Source organism: Myodes glareolus, chromosome 25 (assembly GCF_982192425.1).
Source record: "Myodes glareolus chromosome 25, mMyoGla1.1, whole genome shotgun sequence".
NCBI classification, from domain to species: Eukaryota; Metazoa; Chordata; class Mammalia; order Rodentia; family Cricetidae; genus Myodes; species Myodes glareolus.
Window position 1 is genome coordinate 12,087,440 of NC_142050.1, and position 21,682 is coordinate 12,109,121.

Consider the following 21,682-nt stretch of genomic DNA (forward strand, 5'->3'; position numbering starts at 1 on the left):
TCATTTGAAATTCCTGCTTTAAACCCTGAAAATCTCATGCAACTCAATTCAATTTGAAGTTTGTATTATGATTTAAAGAGACAATTTGAACTTGTCTATATTCACTTATTTTCATAATGTTGTTTTTCTTACTGACAAATTTTGTAATTGTGTGTGTGTGTGTGTGTGTGTGTGTGTGTGTAAATAATCCTTTTATTCTGGAGATCAAATGGCAATGGCACTCTTCTGAGGAGATAACTAAAAGAAAACAGTCATGAAAAGTTGAGGAATTCATTCTATTGCACTCAATCATACTCTTTGTGCCAAAAGACAAACATTTGATCTTCATCAATTTTGTTCTTGTTTTATTTCATTTTAAGAACATTTTATTTTAATTTTTGACATTTAGTATCGTTAAATCATTTATGCCTTTCCCTTCCTTTCCCCAAACCCTGTCATATACCCCTCCTTGCTCTCTTTCAGAATTATGACCTCTTTTTTTAAATGTAGAGCTGTCATGATCCCTTCCCTTTAGGCAAGAGACTTGAACTGGATATGGTGTGGAGATGGGAAAGGAAAAGAACACTTATGCAAGACTAAATCTTGAGAGCACAGAAACTACTGAGAAAGTCAGCAATTATAGAAAAATTAACATCATCATAATAAATGATATGATCACATAAACTTCATACTTTACTCACATATTTTGGTTTTGTGAGGATAAGAGAGATGTAAGTTGTAATCGTTGGTGTCTTGTGGTGAAAAGATTTCTGAAGACAAGAAAGAGGTAGAAGCAGAGTGGACATTACTGAAGTTAATGGATAAAATAAGACCAGCATGAATCTATCTAGATGTTACAAACTATGAGATGCTGATGCATTCAGTTGGGATGCTTCTCAGTTCTTTAAATCTTTGTCAGTAAATTCTGATGGCATCATATGAGATTCAGTCATTGCAAGCTTACTAAGAAATTGGTCATTGTAAATGCTGCCCTCAAACATTCTATTTATTATAATTTAAGTTAGTCAATTCCAGGCAGATTTTTCTTTCCTATAAATAACGCTAAAAGTAACATTATGGTTCTACCCAGTTGTTGTAATACTTCTAAGTCCAGTTTGTTTAGGAAGTTCTGGATGCGAAGTCTCTAAAGAAAAAAAAATTGAAAGAGATCTCATAAAATAGAAAGATCTCTCATGATCTTGGATAGGTAAGATCAACATAATAAAAATGTCAGTCTTACTAAAAGAAATCTACATATTCAATGCAATCTCTATTAAAATCCCAACACAATTCTTCACAGACCTTGAAAGAATAATACTCAAGCACATATGAAAAAAGAAAACAATCCAGAATAGATAAAACAATCATGTACAATAATAGAACTTTGGTAGGCATCACCCACCGTCACTGACTTCAAACTGTATTATAGAACTACAGTAATAAAAACAGCGTGGTAATGGCATAAAAACAGACATGTGAACACAGGGCATAGAATCAAAGACCTTGACATTAATCCATACACCTATGAACACTTGGTTTTTGACAAAGAAACCAAAATGGTACAATGGAAAAAGGAAAGAATCTTTAGCAAATGGTGCCGGAGTAACTGGATATCAAAATGTAGAAATAGATCCATATCTATCGCCATGCACAAAACCCAAGTCCATGTGGATCAAGGACCTCAACATAAATCAAGTTACATTGAAATTGACAGAAGAGAAACTGGAAAGCAGTCTTGAGTGCATTAGCCCAGGAGACCACGTCCTAAATATAACACCAGTAGTACACTGAGAACAGCAATCAATAAATGGGATTTCCTGAAACTGAAAGCTTCTGTAAGGCAAAGAACACAGTAAACAAGATAAAATGACAGCCTACAGAATGGAAAAAGATCTTAACTAACACCACATCTTGCATAGAACTGATCTCCAAAATGTATGAAGACCTCAAGAAACTAGACATCAAAATACAAAATAATCCAATTAAAAAAATGGGGTACAAGCTAAACAGAATTCTCAACAGAAGAAACTCAAATGGCCAACAGATATTTAAGAAATTGCTCAACATCCTTAATCATCAGGGAAATACAAATCATCATGAGTCTGAGATACTATTTTGTACCTGTCAGAATGGCTAAAATCAGAAATACTGAGGACAGTTTATATTGGAGAGGATGTGATATCAGGGGATCACTCTTTCACTGCTGGTGGAAATGCAAACTTGTACAGCCACTTTGGAAATCATTATGGCGACTTCTCAGAAAACTGGGAATCAATCTATCTCAAGACCCAATGATACCACTCTTGACTTATACCCAAAGGATACTCAATCATACCACAAGAACACTTGCTCAACAACATTCATAGCAGCATTATTTTTAATATTCATAACATGGGAACATCCTAATGCCCCTCAACTGAAGAATAGATAAGGAAAATGTCATACATTCACAAAGTGGAGTATTACTCAGCTGTAAAATATGATAACATCATGAAATTTTCAGGCAAATGAATAGAACTAGAAAAAAACTATTCTGAGTGAGGTAACCCAGACTCAAAAAGACAAACATGGTATGTACTCACTCATAAGTGAATATTAGATATAAAACAAAAGATAATCAGACTGCAATGCACAATTCCAGAGAAGCTAGGTAATAAGGAATACCCTAAGAGGGATGAATGAATCATCCTGGGAATGGGAATTAAATGAAATCTCCTGGGAAAACTGGGGGTAGGGGGCAATAAATGGGAGGGTCTGGGGGATGAGAACGTGAGAGAACAGGATGGTTAAAGGAGGAAGGGATGGAGTGGAAGAGCAATGAAAGAGAGATCTTGATAGAGAGAAACCTGGTGCTAGGGAAATTGCTGAGAATCCACAAGGACGACCATAGCTAGGACTCCTAGCAATAGTAGAGAGAGTGTCTGAACTGGTCTTCCCCTGTAATCAGATTGGTTAATACCCCCAACTATCATCATAAGAGCCTCCATCCAGTAACTGATAGAATCAGATGCAGAGATCCACAACAAAGCACCAGGCTGAGTTCCAGTAATCCAGTGGAAGAGAGGGTGGAGAAATATATGAGCAAGGGTGGTCAAGATCATGATGGATAAATCTACAGAGACAGCTGAGCCAAGCTCATGGAAACTCATCAACTCTACGGCCGACAGCTGTGGAGCCTCTGAGGGACTGAATTTGGCCCTACATATGTGGTTGACGGTGGTAAAGTTCGAAATATCTGAGGAACCCCTGGAAGTAGGACCAGGATCTATCCCTGGTGCATGATTTAGCTGATTGGAGCCCAATCCCTGTGGTGGGATGCCATGCTCAGCCTTGATGTGGAGTGGGGGGGAGTGGGGGTACTTGATCCTGTCCCAACTTAATGTGCCAGACTTTGCTGACTCCCCATAGGAACCCTTATCTATCAAGAAGAGTGGATATGAGGAGGGCTGGAGGGGAGGCAAGGAGGTGGGGCGGGAAGAGTTGTGGGAGAGAGAACTGCAGTTGGAAAGTAAAATAAAGAAAAAAAAAGAAAAAAGTAACTTCAAGTCCTTGTCCCACAGCTTTTAGTTCTCTTTACATGTCTACTAACTTTTTTTTTTAAAAATCTAACTTTCTTTTCCCTTTATTACAGTATCAAGTTACCAGCTATGACACATCTGCATTCACTCTGGTTTTACGTTTGAAAATTGTCATTACACATATCTGTCCAATATCCATTTCTCTTGATCCCTGTCCTAGGAGCAGGTGTTGGATCTATCGCATTTTATATGGGATATTAAGCTATCATATAAAACGAGCAGTTTTTCTAGGGCCAGAATTGTGCTTTTCTCACAGAACAGTTTTTGGCCATTGTCACCTCATTTTTTTCATATTTCAGATCTGCAATAACGCTAGTTCAATTGAGATTTTTAGCAGTTTAAGTTGCTTTTGCTACAGTTCTGAAAACAGCTGTGAAGTCATATTTAGAATTAAAACTCATGGGTCAGGTCATCTGCTCTGTGTCCTTACTGTGACTTTCCCATCCTGATCCAAAAGTCCTTAGTGGCTAGATCTTGCTTCTGTAATGCTCTCTAGTGTCACCATGTTTGACACACGTCTGGTCCAGAGCTCCTTCATGAAGAATGTACTGAAAGCACTCAGGGACCTCATCAAGGAGGCCTTCTGGGACATGAGCTCAGTGGTGTGAACCTGCAGAGCATGGAACTTTCTTGCATCTCACCCTGTGCTCCAAGGACTTTCTCAAGTACCACTGCGACCACATCCTGGCTGTGTGTCTGAACCTTGTCAGCATATCCAACATACTAAAATGTATGGGTAACAATGACATCATTACATTAAGGGCTGAAGATAATAGGGGTACCTTAGTGCTAAGATTCGAAGCACCAAATCTAGAGAAAGTTTCAGACTATGGTATGAAGTTAATGAATTGAACAACTTGGCTTCCCCAAACAGGAGTCCAGCTATGTATAATAGGCCTTCCATTGAGTTTGCACCTATATACTGACACTTTAACCATTTTTGAGATACCATTGTAATAACCTGTGCGGAAGGCAGGATGAAGTTTTCTGCAAGGAGGGAGGGTTGAAATGGAAACATTAAGTTGTCATAAACAAGTAATGTTTGTAGAAAGCTGTAACCATGGAGGTGAGGGAGCCAGTTCAGCTAACTTTTGCACAGAGGTACCTGGAATTTTTTTCACCAAAGTCACTATACTGTCTTCTACAGCAATACTTAGTGGCTGCAGATGGACCTCTTGTTGTAACGTATAAAATTTCTAATGTGGGACACTTCAAATAATATTTGGCTCTCACGATAGAAGACGACAAAGGATTCTAGACAGTGATAAACTCTGCCAAAAGAAGGCCTTTGGGAACTGCTTTTGAGATGCCAGAAATGTTGATTACCAAGACGGTACCTTATTACAGATGCATGTATCTTCCCTAAATAACCCAATTTTTCTTCCCATGTTCCACAATGAAAAAAAAATTCCAAAGTAACTGATTTTAACATAAATAGTCTGCCTTAGAAATACTAGTGATTAAGAGTCTTGAAGTTAGATGCAGTTTTAGTGAATGTTTTTCAATTTAATTGAATTTTGAAATTTAAACAATAAATTAATATTCCCACCATAACTTAACTAGTTAATGGGAAATGAAGTTGATTTGTCTCCACTTCCATCTAGTATTCATGTTTACTGTAGGTGGATGTTTCCATCCCACCAACTAGTTTCAAATAACCTCTCAGAGACTTAATATTAATTATAAATACTTGGCTGATAGCTCAGTTTTATTACTAGCTAACTCTTAAACATTTTAAATTAAACCCATATTGCTTTTCTATTGTCTGCCACATGTGCGTTATCTTGTTCACCTGGCGGTGAAACCGGATGCCAGCGCCATCTTGTAATGGAGTATGTGGTTGCGGTCCTCCACATCTCCCCCTTTTTTACTTCTTTGCAGAAAGGCAACTCCCTCAGAAGGCAAAGATAGAGGTCGCACTTCCCAAAGTGGAAACATTATAATGGGCTTGCATGGAATCTGCCCCTAGGTTCATGACACCTGGAACTTATCCGGCCTGCCCTCTGCCATTTTTCTGGGAAAGGGAATATGCGGCAGGAAACCCTTATGCAGGGCGACATATCTCTCAGAGAGGGCCATTCTCTGTGCGATGCTCTTCAGCTAGACAACCTTCAGGGCTAGCTAAGCCAAGCACTCCACCCTATGCAATGGACCACTGTCCTAGGGGTGCAGGAGCTGGTTGGCTTAAACCTTACTGCTTCAGCATAGATAACCACACATCAGTAGAGGTTCCCTGTTCCAGGGCAGCCAGCGCTTGTGCAATAACCACTTTGTCCCTACGGCTTTGGGATTTGAATCAGCAGACCATCCAGAGGAGAAACACTATTCCACAGCATAGGGCTGCTCCAAACATTCCCTCCCCAACCCATTCTTTGAAGTAGAAGATGAAGGACATAATTCAGGACTGGAATCCTTTGGCCAAGCTTATGTCCACTCGCGTGGAGTTGATTGTCACGATGGACTGTCTCAAGGAGGACAGCAAATCATCAAAATTCTCGGTCCAATTTCCTGCAAGATACAAAGACAATTCTCGGGACAAGTTAGCCGCTTTTGTAAAGTTCTCATATGGTACACTGGTCACACATAAGGCTGGAGTTTTCCATTCACAGCCCAATTGGGCAAGCTGCCATAAGATATCCACCTGTTCTTGCACTAGGTCAATTCTTTGATTAAGAACCATTATTCCACCTCTAATAGATGCATCTATGGTAGCGTGCTGATCCAGGGCCGTAGCCCTGTGGTAGATAACTGATTGAGGGTCTCTGTTTTCCATGGTATGGGCCGTGCTGCCCCAGTGGCACCTAGGAAAAACCCAGGCCCTGTTTGTTGATATTAGGTTTAGGATTTATTGGCTCCCGTATTCCTTGCTTGGAGCGACCCAAGCCCTTTCTTGGCCTATGGCCCATTCTTATCATTATATCTTGGGCCTGAGATGAATAGAGGTAATACAGTACTACCTGTTTACTGCCAGTTTAAACCTTATTTGCGCTTTTATTATGATAATTACAATCAGTCCTGCCTGAAGTCAGCACAGTTTAGCATAGCCAAGTGGAACCAGAGCCACTCCAACCTCAGAGTCCCTCACAGTTTCAGGTACACTGCAAGTCTTCTGGTTTGGCAGCTTGTGGCACTGCTCTTATTCTCGGCACTGCTGTGGCACCCACCAGGCCAGGCACTGACTGGGCTGACGCAATGTGCCTTTTACCACAGCCACCTAGCAAAGCTCTGCAACAGTTGCCTTCTAGCCGCAGCTGCATTCGTATTAGGTCCATACTGGTGCACGGAGTGGAGCGGAACTCAGAGAAGCAGGCTTGCTGCTCTGTAACCACTGAAAAGACCCCATTTCAACAATCTTTCAGGGAATTTGGGCGTTGTTAGTCTCTCTGGCTACTTCCTGCTGAATTGGGATGTTGTATTTTAGGGGTATTCACTACAACATTTCAGGAGGTCTCAGTGCTTCAAACCACATAAATCTCCATTGTTCTTGTTCTGGAGTTAAGGCCTGAGTGTTAGCTCTGGCCTGTTCCTGGGCCACCTCATGCCACAGGGCTTTCCACTCCAAATATTGACCCATGCTGACGAGCGACGCTTTTGCAACTGTCTCCCAGTCAGCCGGAGTCATGGCAGTCAAGGCCAATCTGTCCAATTGGGCTAAGGTAAAATTAGCAGTCACTCCATACTTTCTGACTGACTCTGCTAACTCTTTTATTTGGTTGTACTCCACAGGTGCATGCACCCGCCCATTCTCCCCTTCGTAAACGGGGAAGACCAGGTGCAACTTTCTCTTGACCTTGTCAGGGATAAATGAAAAAGTCTTTGGCCCAAGGCATTCCTCATAAGGAGGTGCTGGAGGGGCAGTTGGGGGAGGGCATGGCTCATAAGGAGGCAGATGGACCATTTGGGATGACCTCATGGCCCTACCGCTGGAAGACCATGCCCCATTATGGGGATATCTTTCCCTCTCATATCTAGCTGCTTCTTCTTCTAATTCTGCCTCCTCCTCTGTATCTAGTTCTTCTACCTCTTCTCCCGAGCCAGAACTTTTGTTCTCATGCTCACTTTCATGGTCACTTTCAATTTGCCGAGCTTCGAGCTCCTGCAGAGAATATAAACTACTGTTCTTTCCTTTTTTCTTATTGTTGGTAACAGAAAGCTTTTGACCTTGTAGGTCAGTCTTCTCCCCCATTCTTATTTTCTTAGAACCACCGGGGGGGGTCCTTTTTCCTTATCTGGGACTGTCCTTTTCTTGCGCGTGTCCAACCTCTCACTGCACTCAGTTTCTGATATGCTATCCTGGACTTCCTCCAATACACTTCGTCCCTCTGCAACAACCGCCTGGCAGGATTTATCTTCTAAGCAATTCCTGATGAGAAATAAGAGAACTGCTAAAAGAAGTACCAAGGCCTCTACGAAACCTTCCCAATACGGAAACAAGTCAAGCCCAAAATCGAAAAGTCCAGGAATAGTCATACCTCTCTGAGCAAACAGACCTGCAGTTCTGAATCCTCCTTGTGTCCAAGGGGTCTCCGGCAGTGCAAGCAATGATTAGGGTCCCCCGGCGTCCTGGGTTTCAGCACCAGATGTCCCGCGCTACCGTCTTGCCCGCAAGAATGACGCGGGACACTTAGGATCCTTCTGCAGAAAAGCTTTAATGCGTCTTGAGAGAGAGAGTATAAGCTTCCAAAGCGGAGACCCAGAATGAGGGAACCCATCCCTTATATAGGAAACAGTCCTCGCTTCAGACGTGTCACTCTTGGATTGATCCGCTGCCCATTATCCCAGATGATGCCTCGGGAGTAGGCAGGGACAGCAGTGGGAAGTTACCAAGCACATGTGCGTTATCTTGTTCACCTGGCGGTGAAACCGGATGCCAGCACCATCTTGTAATGGAGTATGTGGTTGTGGTCCTCCACAGTACCTCCTTTCAACAAGGCACCTTCATCTTGCTTCTGAGTCTCAGGTGACTTCCAAGACCCCTCCCTTCTTCCTTCCAGTGTCCCTTTGTGTCCCACCTCTATCCACTGCCTAGCTACTGACCAGTCAATTTTTTTATTAAACCAATCAGAAGGCACCATGGCAAAGACACATCTTCACAGTACAAAAAGATTATTCCATAACAATTGATATCTTAATTTCATTGACTTATCAATTTTTTCATTGTGTTTATAAAACTAAATTATTAGAACACTTTTAATGAGTCCCATCTACAAAGTTACAAAAATTACACAATAGTTAATTTTGTCATCACAGTACTACTGGTCAAATTTATTTAGAGCGTTCTATATTCTAGACAGTGTCCTAAGTACTTATATACACTTATTCAGTTGATCCAGTCCTACAGGGCCTGCCATTGTCATGTGTGATATAGAAATGTTAAGTAATTTCTTCAGTCATGCCTTTAATGAGAGAAATAATTATATTTTAATCTTGACAGTTTGGCCCAGAGTAACTTCTACTGTATACATCTGTGAACTTCAAATATTCTTTTTATCTCCTTCCACTGCAGAGCACAAGGTATTACCCCCTTTACTAGAATATAGTAGGTGGAGAGTAATATTTCTCAACAGTAGCATTAATTTAAGTATGAAAATTGGATTGGGATAGAAATAGAAAGTTCTGCAAGGGAAATGAAAATGCTCTCCAAAACAACTGGACAGTTCTCGTCTGAGTCATCTGTATTTGGGTTTTTAAGAGCTACTGCCTATGACAAGACTTTCATTGTTTGCTTTGGAGTGGTGGTTATGTTCTGCTTTTTTTGAGAACTGCTTCCTATGTGTCCCCATGATCTATAGCACCAAACAGAGTAGTTTCACAACTCATGTGTTATCTCCCTTCTCTCAGAACTCCTGAAAAGCAAGAGAGACTGCCATTCTTAGTTGAGAAGCAACACTGGGAAACCAAGGTGAAACCTCTAATAAGTATCACACTTTTATTTAGCTGGTCCTTTGCCATTTTGGGTGGTGTTTCTTTACCTCATGCTAGAATTTCATAGGCATGGTTTTACAGTACAATACCATCTGTTTCTGCCGACTTGCTTTATCATAAGACACACAAAAGGTAATATAGGAATCCACAGGCCTGTTTGAGGAATCTCTATGTTCTAGACAACTCCCTCTTCATCTCTCCCCACCATTCTTCCTCTCCTATGCTCTTGCTCTCTCTAGCTCTGACCTTTTTCTTTCTGCCTGTCCTCTTCAATCTCTCTCCAACTACTTGCTAACACATATAATTGACTTCAATCTTTTTATCTTGAAAAAATATAATTTAAATATCTTTGCAGTACTTCCTGGCAATATTAATGAAAATCATAATTAACTGAAATTATCACTTTGTAACCAGACTAGTCTTTCCATTTTGTCACCAGCACAAATATTTTTATGTAATTAAGTAGAATATTAGAGCCCAAAGAAAGTTTTTGTTTTATCCTAAATGTCTGTACCCCCATTTAATGGTGTAAGTTATAAGTATATTAAAATTAACTACAAAAAGAGCACCAAATATAAATTTAACAAACAAATAAATAAGCTCATAAAAGAAACAGGTATTTTCCTGATGATTTTGTAAGGATTGGGAGAAGAGTATTCAGATTGTAAGATTCTTTTTTCATTTGTTCATGCCATTTGTTTTTGTTTTTATTTTTGTTTTGTGCCTTTGTTTTGTTTGATTTTTATTTTAAATTTGGTTTTTTTTAGAGGGGGCATAGGGATGAAGCAAGGGTACAGGGAGATAAGTGGGATAGAAATATATGATGTGAAATCCACAAAGCATCAATAAAAATAAAATACCCAGCCATCTGATATTTGTCAGGTATGGCCCTCCAGAGTGTAATTTCATCCTTTCCACTGTATATTTGACAGGGGACAAAATACATTTACATGCTTCAGTGGGCTGTTTCTCCAAACTTGCTCTGGGTAGGACCTGAGTGTTTTGTGCATAGGTTACTAGAGGTGGTGAGGAGTCTTTAGGGAAAAGACTTAGATTTAAAAAGAGAACACCTAACCCATGCTTGTTCTGGCCATTATATATAACTGAGCTGTAGTACATCCATGTCCCCTTATCCATGGAGGACCTTTGCCAAGAACCCTATGGAAGTTGAAAGTGCAGCTACTAATGATCCCTAAGTGTACTGTGTTTTTTCCCAGCAGACTAACAAGATCATCTGGACAGCGATGTTTCACCTTGGCCAGATGAAGAGGAGTGGTTTGAGATTTCATCACACCTTTCTGAAAGACAGGAAACGTCTGGATTTTTTATTTCTAGAATGTTTCTCTTAGTAATTTAATAAGGTGATTAGTTGTGGGTTACTGAACCATAAGAAAGCAAACTGTGCAGACTAATATTTCAGAATTTGAAATAAAAGAGAAGGAAGGAAAGAAGAAAAAGAGGAAAAATTAGTTTATTTTTTCCTTTGTACATTGTAGAAAGCAAAGACCACAGAAGCAATCCTTTCTTTATGGCTGCCATTTCCCTCTCCCTCACCTCCTTCTGCTCTCCCCACTTGCCCCCATCCCATCCCCCATTTACTCCTCAGAGAGGGTAAGTCAACAAAGTCTAGCACATTGCTTTGAGGCAGGACTAAGGTCCTCCCACTACATCTAGGATGAACAAGGTATATCTCCAAACAAAATGGGTTCCAAAAAGACAGTACAAGCAGTAGAAATAAATGTTGATCTCACTGCCAGTGGCCCCAAAGTCTGCCCAGCCATACAACTGTCACCCACATTCAGAGGGCCTAGATTGGTCCTATGCTGGCTCCCTTGCTGTCAGGCTGGCATTGGTGATCTCCCATTAGCTTAGGTAAGTTGTTTCAATGGTTGCCCCATTATGGTCTTGACCTCTTTGCTCTTATTCTCAATCCTCCCTCTCTTTGACTGGACTTTGGGAGCTTAACCCCATGCTCCACTGTGGTTCTCTACATCTGCTTCCCTCAGTTGCTGGATGTAGGTTCTATGATGACATTTGAGATAGTCCATCTGACTACATAGCAAATGGCCATTTTTTATTCAAAGGATCTCTTAAGGTAGCTCCTAGAATCATAGCTCTTCATCTCTGCACTAAACAGTTCTCCTTTTCTTTTTTTAGCAATGATAATTCAATTTGGATGTTATCAGGGCACACAGGAAACTGAAAACTATATGCAATGGATAACATTCTACTTTTTCACTCTTATATTCCAAAGACAAAGGTAATCTGCAGGTTTTGGGTATATGTGTGTAAACTTAAGGAACATAACAACTGAAATACAAAATATGAAATAAAATAAAATCAGCGATTGTTTAATTTTGTTGCGAGCCCAGTTTGGGAATTTGCATTGCATTTCTGGTTAGTTCATTCTTTCCACCACTTGCCTCATTCTCTCATTTAAATGCATATATCCATACATTCTTTAAGTATTATTCTATCTTCCGAGATTCAACTTTTTTTCCCTACCTTATATAGCACAACAGGCCACAAATTTGCGATTTTTTTCTGTGAGTATGGAACTGCTGTTAATCCCAAAGAAGGGAGGAGAAAGAACACTGACCCATCATCATGGCCAAATTAATTAAAGCAAGCAAATAGTTAAGCATTTTTAAAAATTCTTGTGTATTAGCTGCTTCATCCTTAGTCAGGGATTGAGAGGTCAGTGTTGGATGTGAGGAAGATGCTGGGTTTATAACTCAGGGGTAGGGAGTTTCTAAACGGGGATTGGGTGGGCAAAATAGGCAGAGGACTGAACATAAACATAACAATTACTCCTAACAATTTCATAAAACAAAGACAGGGTTGTAAGGTGGGTATAACTAGGTAGTCATAGCAACAGGAACTCATACCAAGGTAGCCATAGGTGGCCATATAACCTTTTGAAACAAAGGTCGAGTTAAAAAATGGTTATGAACAATTTTTTGAAATAGCGCTGTGATTGCCATTGCTGAAACATTCAGTACAGAACCATTTGTAGTTAAGGTTACAGTGGGGCATGATCTGTGTTTGAGAAACAGGTTTAATCACAAAATAAATGAATCTAGTTAATCTTTACTAAGATAGCGTTTAAGCCTAAGATGGAGGCAGGCTGGTTGTTCATCACCACCACCCCCTTGTCAGGTGTCCCTGTTAAATCCTTAATAGGGTCTTAGAATTCTCTATTCGGGTGGATACAAAATTTATAATGCATCCAAAGATGCATTGGTCAACATAATCTGTTAATGTTTGGTTAGTGTAGACAGAACTTAAAGGGAACATTTGCATTATAGCTTCTCACTCAAGAGTAGACATTAGGCAAAGAAGCCTAGGCTGCTGATTAACAAAAGTACTTATCTGGAGTCTATTTGTTCTTGAGAAGTGGATGCAAGTTTAGGATTCTTTTTCCCCACTCCTTGAAGTTTCCATCACCATTGTGTGTCATTTGTATTGAAATCCATAATGTAGAAAAAGCAGCTATCAAGTGTCTACGAAAGAGCTGGAGTAGACGCGTATGTCTTTGAGTCGCAGTAAAAGCTATGACTTTGGGTTTAAAAGTATGAATATATTTTTTTTATCCAGAGAACTGGATATATAAATTTGACAGAGCTGTTTTCAGCATGACAAGAAGCATCTATAAGTTCATACCTAGAAGACAACCATAGGAAATTTTGTCTTGAGCTTGTGACTGATCATAGAAGTCAGTGCTTTACCAGTTTATCAGAACTACATTGAATAATGTTAAAACTTTGAACTTTTGAAAGTTTTAGTATAACAATAACATAGAGCAATTTGTACTTATATACTTTAAGCCCTTTTCTTAGTTCCTCATAATTTATTTAGACTTTTTATATCCTCAGGTGTTTATAATTTAAATTATTCTTAGACCTTTGTAATTGATATAAACCTAAAACTTTTTTACTCTATTTTTATCATGAGATATACATAAGAGATTGATTACTAAGAGCAGTCTTTGCAAAACAAGTGTTATAAATGTAAAAGTTACATCTGAAACCTGCTTTTCCTTTAATAATGAAGCCTGATAGTAGGCCAAACCTGTCCTCAAGTTTTCCTTTTTTTATAAGATGACCAAATGTCTCTAGAAAAGTAAGGCCTGACTTGATTGCCAGTCCTGGAACTTGAGGCACAGAACCATTTGTAGTGAAGATCACAGGTGAGCATAGCCTAGTCTTTGAGAAATAGAGGTTTAACTATAGGCAGAATGAAGCTATTTTGTCATTACTAACATGGTTTTTAAGTCTAAGGTGAAAGCAGGCTGGTTCTTCAGTGTTTCCATTCAAATGGAATAAGTGCCAGTAGGAGGAGGGGAATTTGATTTATGAATTACCAGAGCATGGTTTTCCTCTAAGTCACAAATTACTTGGACGAGCAGCACTGATTTAGCAAAATCATTAGAAATTTCGACAAGTAATTGTTTTCAATTATAGAAGCTATAGGTGGCCATTGCCATCTGGCTTTGAACTCATAATTTTTTGATCTGAACCTCCTGAGTTATATCATTAAATGCATGTACAATGACACATGGATAAATAATGGCAACGAAGACAGAATTTTAAGCAGAAATCATAGGATGAAATATGGACAAATACCTTCCTTTCCAGATCACAAACCATTTTGTAGCAGCAAGCCACCACTAGCAGTTCAAAATGTGTTGTTTTAATATTCTTATCTACATGGTTAATTTTGCCTCAGCACAGTCTTCACAGGTAGCTTTTCTAGCATTCTCATGGACTGACTTGTACCAACCACAGGTTAGATTTACATGGGAGCTTGGAATATAATACTTAACAAAAAGAGTTCTGTGAAAAAGAAACTTTTCTCTACTATTATGATAAAGATTTGCTATTGAACTTTATTTATTTGAACCTACATGATAGTTTACCATCTGCAGAATGTATTGTCTGAAAAGATAATTCTGATTAATTAGTAATTCATAATTTCCTTGCTCTGTTGAATTTCATTTTAAGCTTGTGGCCTCTATCGTGTCCCTTTCCTTGTATTCTGTTTGGATGTAGATACAATGGAAAGATGGAAAAGAACAGTAATACTGAAAGCCCAAGGTTCAAACCAAGCAAATAAAGCCCCAAAAGTTAGAAAAGTTTCTATTCTTCTGCGTTTATCAACGACTATTTAACATCTCACTTTCTTCATCTATGTCAGGGAAAAATTTTGGTGTAAGTTTGCTTGTGGGAAAATATTTTATGTCAGCCTAATATATCTTGAAACTATAATTATTTTCCCCAAGTTTCCCTTTTTCTAAGTTGAATAATTCAGGTAATTTTCATGTGAATTTACTGCTATTCTAATAATTGTTAGAATATTTTAAATATATCCAGGTAAGGACCTTTTAATGTTGCAGTTTCCTTTGGGCAGTGTCAGAGGCTGTCAAAAGATACAACATATGGCAATTGATAATTCAGATGTCAACTCACAAGGGGAGTGACTCTGATAGAGGTTAATCCTGCCCAGGCAAGGCCTGCAGGACTATTGGCTTTGGAAACTGTTGCTCACATTTTCTAAAGCAGCCTGGTGTTTCCCCATTGTAGTGTGTAATCTCATGCTATGTGTATATGTAATCTCATGATTACAACTCAATTTTATGGACACATATATTTGTGGGTGGTCAGGAAGATGACTTTTCATATATATATATATAATTTTGATATATATAAAACATATTAGGGCATGCTTCATAACCAGATCTATTTGTCCCAGGAGGACTGTAGACACTGAAAAGCCTGCTAGCCTGTAGTGTTCTCAGTCAGTCCCCATGTCAGTCACATTCAGAGAATCCGGTTTGATCACATGCTCGTTCAGTCCTAGTCCAGCTGGCCTTAGTGAGCTCTCATTCGATCAGTCCCCTTGTATCAGAGGGTGAACGCACCCTTCGCGGTCCTGACTTCCTTTGTCATGTTCTCCCTCCTTCTGCTCTTCATTTGGACCTTGGGGGCTCAGTCCAGTGCTCCAATGTGGGTCTCCGTCTCTATCGCCATCCATCGTCGGCTGAAGGTTCCCTCTGGTTCTGCCTTCCTTGCTCACGTTTTCCCTCCCTCTGCTTCTCATTTGGACCTAGGGAGTTAAGTCCAGTGTTCCAATATGTGTCTCTGTCTCTATCTCCATCCTTCGCCAGATGAAGGTTCTGTGGTGACATGCAAAATATTCATCAGTATGGGTATGGGCCAAGGCCAGTTCAGGCACCCTCTCCTCTGCTGCCCAGGGAATAATCTGGGGACCTCTCCTTGGGCCTGGGAACCCCTCCAGAATCAAGTCTCTTGCAAACCCTAAAATGGCTCCCTTAGTTGAGATATAAACTTCCCTGCTCCCATAACGATCCTTCCTCCCTCCCCCGCTTCCCATTTCCTCAAGCCATCCCCAATCCTCCCCCTCTCCCCTCTCCCTAACCATCTCCCCTTACTTCCACCCCCCATCCCCCGTGCACCCATGTTTGCCTGGCAATCTTGTCGACTTCTAATATCCAGGAGGATAACTATATGATTTTCTTCAGGTTCACCTTCTTATTTAGCTTCTCTAGGATCACGAATTATAGACTCAAAGACTTTTAACTATGGCTAGAATCCACTTACGAGTGAGTACATACCATATTCCTCTTTTTGGGTCTGGGTTACCTCACTCAGTAAGGCGTTTTCTATTTCCATCCATTTGCATGCAAAATTCAAGATGTCATTGTTTTTTACCGCTGAGTAAAACTCTAATGTGTATATGTTCCACACCTTCTTTAACCATTCTTCTATTGAGGGGAACCTAGGTTGTTTCCAGGTTCTGGATATTACAGATAGTGCAGCTATGAACATAGTTGAACAATAGTATGATAGAGCATCTCTTGGGTATATTTCCAAGAGTGGAATTGCTGGGTCCTGAGGGAGGTTGACTCCCAGTTTCCTGAGAAACCGCCACACTGATTTCCACAGTGGCTGCACAAGTTTGCATTCCCACCAACAATGGATGAGAGTTTCCCTCACTCCACATCCTCTTCAGCATAGGCTATCATTGGTGTTTTTGAGTTTAGCTATTCTGACAGACGTAAGATGGTATCTCAAAGTGGTTTTGATTTGTATTTCCCTGATCGCTAAGGAGGTTGAGCATGACCTTAAGTGTCTTTTGACCATTCGAAGTTCTTCTGTTGAGAATTCTCTGTTCAGTTCAGTACCCCATTTTTTAAATGGGTTAATTAGAGTTTTAGTGTCTAGTTTCTTGAGTTCTTTGTATATTTCGGCGATCAGACCTTTGTCTGATGAGGGGTTGGTGAAAATCTTCTCCCAGTCAGAAGGTAGCCTTTTTGTCTTACTGACAGTGTCCTTTGCTTTACAGAAGTTTCTCAGTTTCAGTAGGTCCCATTTATTCATTGATTCTCTTATTGTCTGTGCTACTGGGATTCTACTTAGGAAGTGGTCTCCTGTGCCTTTATCTTGTAGACTACTTCCCACTTTCTCTTCTGTCAGGTTCAAAGTGGACAGATTAATGTTGATGTCTTTAATCCGTTTGGACTTGAGTTTTGTGCATGGTGATAGATATGGATCTACTTTCATTCTTCTACAGGTTGACATCCAGTTATGCCAGCACCATTTGTTAAAGATGCTTTCCTTCTTCCATTGTATACCTTTAGCTCCCTTGTCGAAAATGAGGTGTTCATAGGTTTGTGGGTTAATATCCGGGTCTTCTATTCGATTCCATAGGTCAACTTCTCTGTTCTTATGCCAATACCAAGCTGTTTTCAATACTGTCGCTCTGTAATAGAGTTTGAAGTCAGGGATGGTAATGCCTCCAGAAGTTCCTTTATTGTATAAGATTGTTTTGGCTATCCTGGTTTTTTGTTTTGCCATATAAACTTGATTATTTTTCTCTCAAGGTCTGTGAGAAAGACAGTTTGATGGGATTTTGATGGGGATTGCATTGAATCTATAGATTGCTTTTGGTAGAATAGCCATTTTTACTATGTTGATTCTCCCAATCCAAGAGCAGGGGAGGTCTTTCCATTTTCTGGCATCCTCCTCAATTTCTTTCTTCAAAGACTTAAAGTTCTTGTCAAATAGTTCTTTCACTTCCTTGGTTAGAGTTACCCCAAGATATTGTATGCTATTTGTGGCTATCGTGAAAGGTGATGTTTCATTACTTTTGGTTTTTAGGGTTTTTTGTTGTTGCTGTTGTTGTTGTTATGTCTTTTGGTTTTTCAAGACAGGGTTTCTCTGTAGCTTTAGAGCCTTTCCTGGAACTAGCTCTTGTAGACCGAGCTGGCCTCGAACTCACAGAGGTCTGACTGCCTCTGCCTCCAAAGTGCCGGGATTAAAGGCGTGTGCCACCACCTCCTGGCCAAAAATCATTCTTCTAAATGGTTTTCTGCTCCTGAATGTTCCAAAGAATGGGTGATCATGGCTGCTGTCGGGGCGGGGACTTGAGAGGAAATGTGGCTTCCTTGCCTTCATATTCTCTCTCTCTCTCTCTCTCTCTCTCTCTCTCTCTCTCTCTCTCTCTCTCTCTCTCTCTCTAGTTTCCCCAGGGAAGCAAAGGGAAGGAAGAATATGAGATGACAGAAACCATGCTTCTCATGCGTCCTCCTGAAATCCTCACCACCGTTCCCATCACAACTGTGGGCTCTGAAGACATGAGGATGGATGGTAAATGGCAAGCCCTTGTCTCTTATTCTTCAAAGGTTCTTTCCTCACAGGAGGGCCCGAATTGCTCTAAGTTCACTACAAGTTCTTTTCTTCTTTCATCTCTGTCTCCAGTGCAGGATTTAGGACCAATTTCAGTGGGAAGATGCTTGTAACCTTTCTAAAATTTTACTGTGTTGTTTGACTCTGGGAACCAGATAGAGGTATGTAATATCATTTCATTCTGTCTTTAGAAATTATAGTAAGAGGATCGTTGTTGAGCTCTGTTACAGGGATACAGGGTCCTCTGTTTCAAGCAGTGACACTGTGCACTAACGTTACCATCATTACAGCCCTTAACAAACGGTCCACTCTATTATGTGCATTCACAATATCTCAAGAGCTCTCCTGCCTGTCAGTCAAAATGTCTATACCTATTGAATACAAATCTTTTTATTTCCATTTTCTCTAGTTCCTCACAAACCAAATTTTACTGTCCATTTAACTCAGTTTGATTGTTTTTGATACTTCAGATAAGTGAAACCATAGATTGGCATTTTTCTGATTTGCTTGTCTTGCTTGGCATAATTGATGTTCTCAAGGTTCATTCATTTATTATATGTCAGAATTATCTTCCTTTTAGATGCTGAATAATAGTCTACTGTATGCATATGCTGCATTAATTAATTTATTGATTTATCCATGGGCTGTGGGATCACTTCCATCTTCTCATCATTTTAAATAATGTTGCTATATATATAGGTGAGCATATGTGTGTGTGCGTGTGTGTGTGATTTTGAGAAACCCTGCCTTCAATTCTTTTGGGTATTGTTTGAAATTACTGACTAATATAGTAACTACATTAATTTTCTGAGTAACCATCTACTGTTTTCCATGGTGGTTGCCGCATTCTACATTCCTATCAACAGTGTATAAAGTTACCGATTCTCTAGTCCTTGCTGACAATCATTTTCTCTCTTCATCCATTTTGTCTTTCTTTGTTTCTTTCTTTTCCTCTTTCTTTTATTTTTGTGATAACATCTATAACAATTAACTGTTAGAAAGGCCACTTTGAAGATGGGGTCATCTTTCCTTTACCCATGTGGAAATTAGTTCAAAGGAAAAGTGATTCCCTGCAGACTTTTAGAGACCAAAGATAGGGCATCTTCTGTTGTCACAGATTAATTATAGCATATAAAGAAAAACAGAAATAGCAATCAAGAACATCTTAAAATAAGACAGATCAGGTTTTGAAAGCATTGATAGGGGAGGTTTCTACTTCTTAATATTCTTTGGTACATAAGAATAGACTCTGTTGGTAATAATATTGTCCAAAGCAGGAAATGAGTTTTTTCTTTAGATTACTTGTGGGAACAATAAAGCTTGACCTTCATTAATATGCACACATTAGCATAATCTGATTTACATAGGTGTTAGCCCAGGTGTTTGGAAAAGCAGTCAGGAGAATAACCTCAGATCATTACAAAACTGGAGCTGAATCTTCTCTTCCTCTCCGAGGATCTTCAAATGAGCATTAATTATAACAGCACCAATTTCAACATAGCTGATTACATAATTTTAGCAAACCTGTCATTATCCATGAATATTTCATGAAAAACAGAAAAATGCATATAGTGTTTTTCATAGCTTTATAGTTTTTTTTTTTTTTTTTTTTTTTTTTTTTTTTTTTTTTTTTTTTTTTTAGAGAAAAGAAAAACCAGACTATGTTCCTCATTGAATTCTGAGGTCAAACAGTTGATTCTTGGGTCAGTCCACCTATGGTTTCAGATACTGAAACTAATATTCTTGGTTTTATATTTTGGCCACAACGCTGGGTTTCTTTAAATTAAAAACAGATCTAATAGTCAACTTCCTTGCCTTTCATTAATGAGAGAAGCATGATGTTGTGATGTCATCGCCTGAGGCAGAAACAGCAGAGCAGGATGTCCTGCTGTACTGTTGTCAGTTACTTACGAGCATCCTGAGAAACCACTCATCGCAGAGAACTGGGCCTTGTGAGAATATCCTGCTGAGAAGACAGTGACATGGCCCATTGAGAGTTGCCTTTGTTCCTACTGAATGTTTCATCACAGTATCATCTTAATTTTATGGAAGGGAATACACATCAGGAGAAAATAAGGTTAGCTAATCTTAGAGATGACTCACCATTCAGTGGGTCCACATCTGTTAGGCATGTGACAGATATAGTACAGGGAATTCCTGAGAGGCGTGCACAGTGTCTCTTGAGGATGCTAAAATACAATCTCTATGATACAGTGGCACTCGGACATTGATGGAGTTCAGGACTCCATGAGGGTGTGTAGAAGCACACTGGCTACTCATGGCTTCTCCCACGTCCTGATTTGGCAGCTATGAGAACAGGAGCAGAAAGTATCCTTCAAGCATTGCCAAAGGCATCCTCTTGGGTACACACTCTGAAAATGGGCTTGCTGAAATGACCCAGTGACACAGTTCTATTGCTCCAGCTCCTCAGCAGGCTGAAGAAATAAGACGATTGGAAGCTCAAGGCTTAGGTATCGAGTGCGTTCCGGGCCAGACTGAGCAACTTAGTGAAATTGTGTTAGAAACAGAAGTCCGAAGAGTCTGGAGATATTCTTCACTGATAGCATGCTTGCCTTGCATTCTCTGACCTCTAGTTTCAGTCCCCAGTAAAGCACACACACTACGCATACACACAGAGAAAAGGGTCAGAGAAACAGTTTTTGGTAAGACAGCTTTACAGCAGCCTAAGAAAATATAAGTCTCCGGATCCTACAAGAGAAGACTTCGGTAGCTTATAGTTCACGGCTCACACAGATGGACAGAGGGAAAAAGAGAGAGGAGAGAGAGAGAGAGAGAGAGAGAGAGAGAGTAGAGAGAGAGAGAGAGAGAATATAAAATCATTCTTTCATATTTCAAAGACTATTTCATATACTGTTAAAAAAACTTGGTAAGAAAAATGTGACAGAAATGCCAAAATTAACTATAAACATCACATCTGAAATATATAGAGCATAAGAAAATTATATATGACTTCTGGTGACATTTAAGATAATATGATAAAGAAAAATAATTGATACCGATTTCATATAAAACAATAGTTTTATTTGATTTTTTAAAATGATATAATTTCCTGAGCCGTGGTGATGTCCGGGCCAAGCAGCTGCCTAGGGCCGTGTTAGGGTCCATGGCCCCTACAGCAGCCAGAGTCTGAGTTGATCTTCACTCCTGTTCTCACCAAGGGCAGTGCAGGTGCTTGGGGTCTGGTGAGCCACCTGACATCATGTTTGTATCTGAGGGCAATGCCACCACAGGGGTCGTACTGATCTGGATGCCCTATTCATCAGGGTCATGGTGATATCAGGGCACAGCTGCTGCCTACTGCTGTGACTGGGCCCGTGGTCCTGCTGCTGCTGAAATCTGTGTTGATGTCCATGACCCTTACTACCACAGGAGTTCCTAGGAACCATGCAAGTTGAAAACTGAGGGCTGTGTTGAGTCAGCCCCAGTCCCCACTGGCCAATAGCTTGACCCGCCTGTCACTGGACACTGTAG

At 39.9% G+C, this 21,682-nt stretch overlaps 2 pseudogenes; one reads left to right on the plus strand and one right to left on the minus strand.

Moving 5' to 3' along the window:
- Nucleotides 1-4,060: 4,060 nt before the first annotated feature.
- On the plus strand, nucleotides 4,061-4,815 carry LOC125409832 (DNA sliding clamp PCNA pseudogene; annotated as a pseudogene).
- A 1,831-nt stretch (nucleotides 4,816-6,646) lies between these two features.
- Nucleotides 6,647-21,682, minus strand: part of LOC125409833 (small nuclear ribonucleoprotein E pseudogene) — a 73,146-nt pseudogene continuing 58,110 nt past the window's right edge.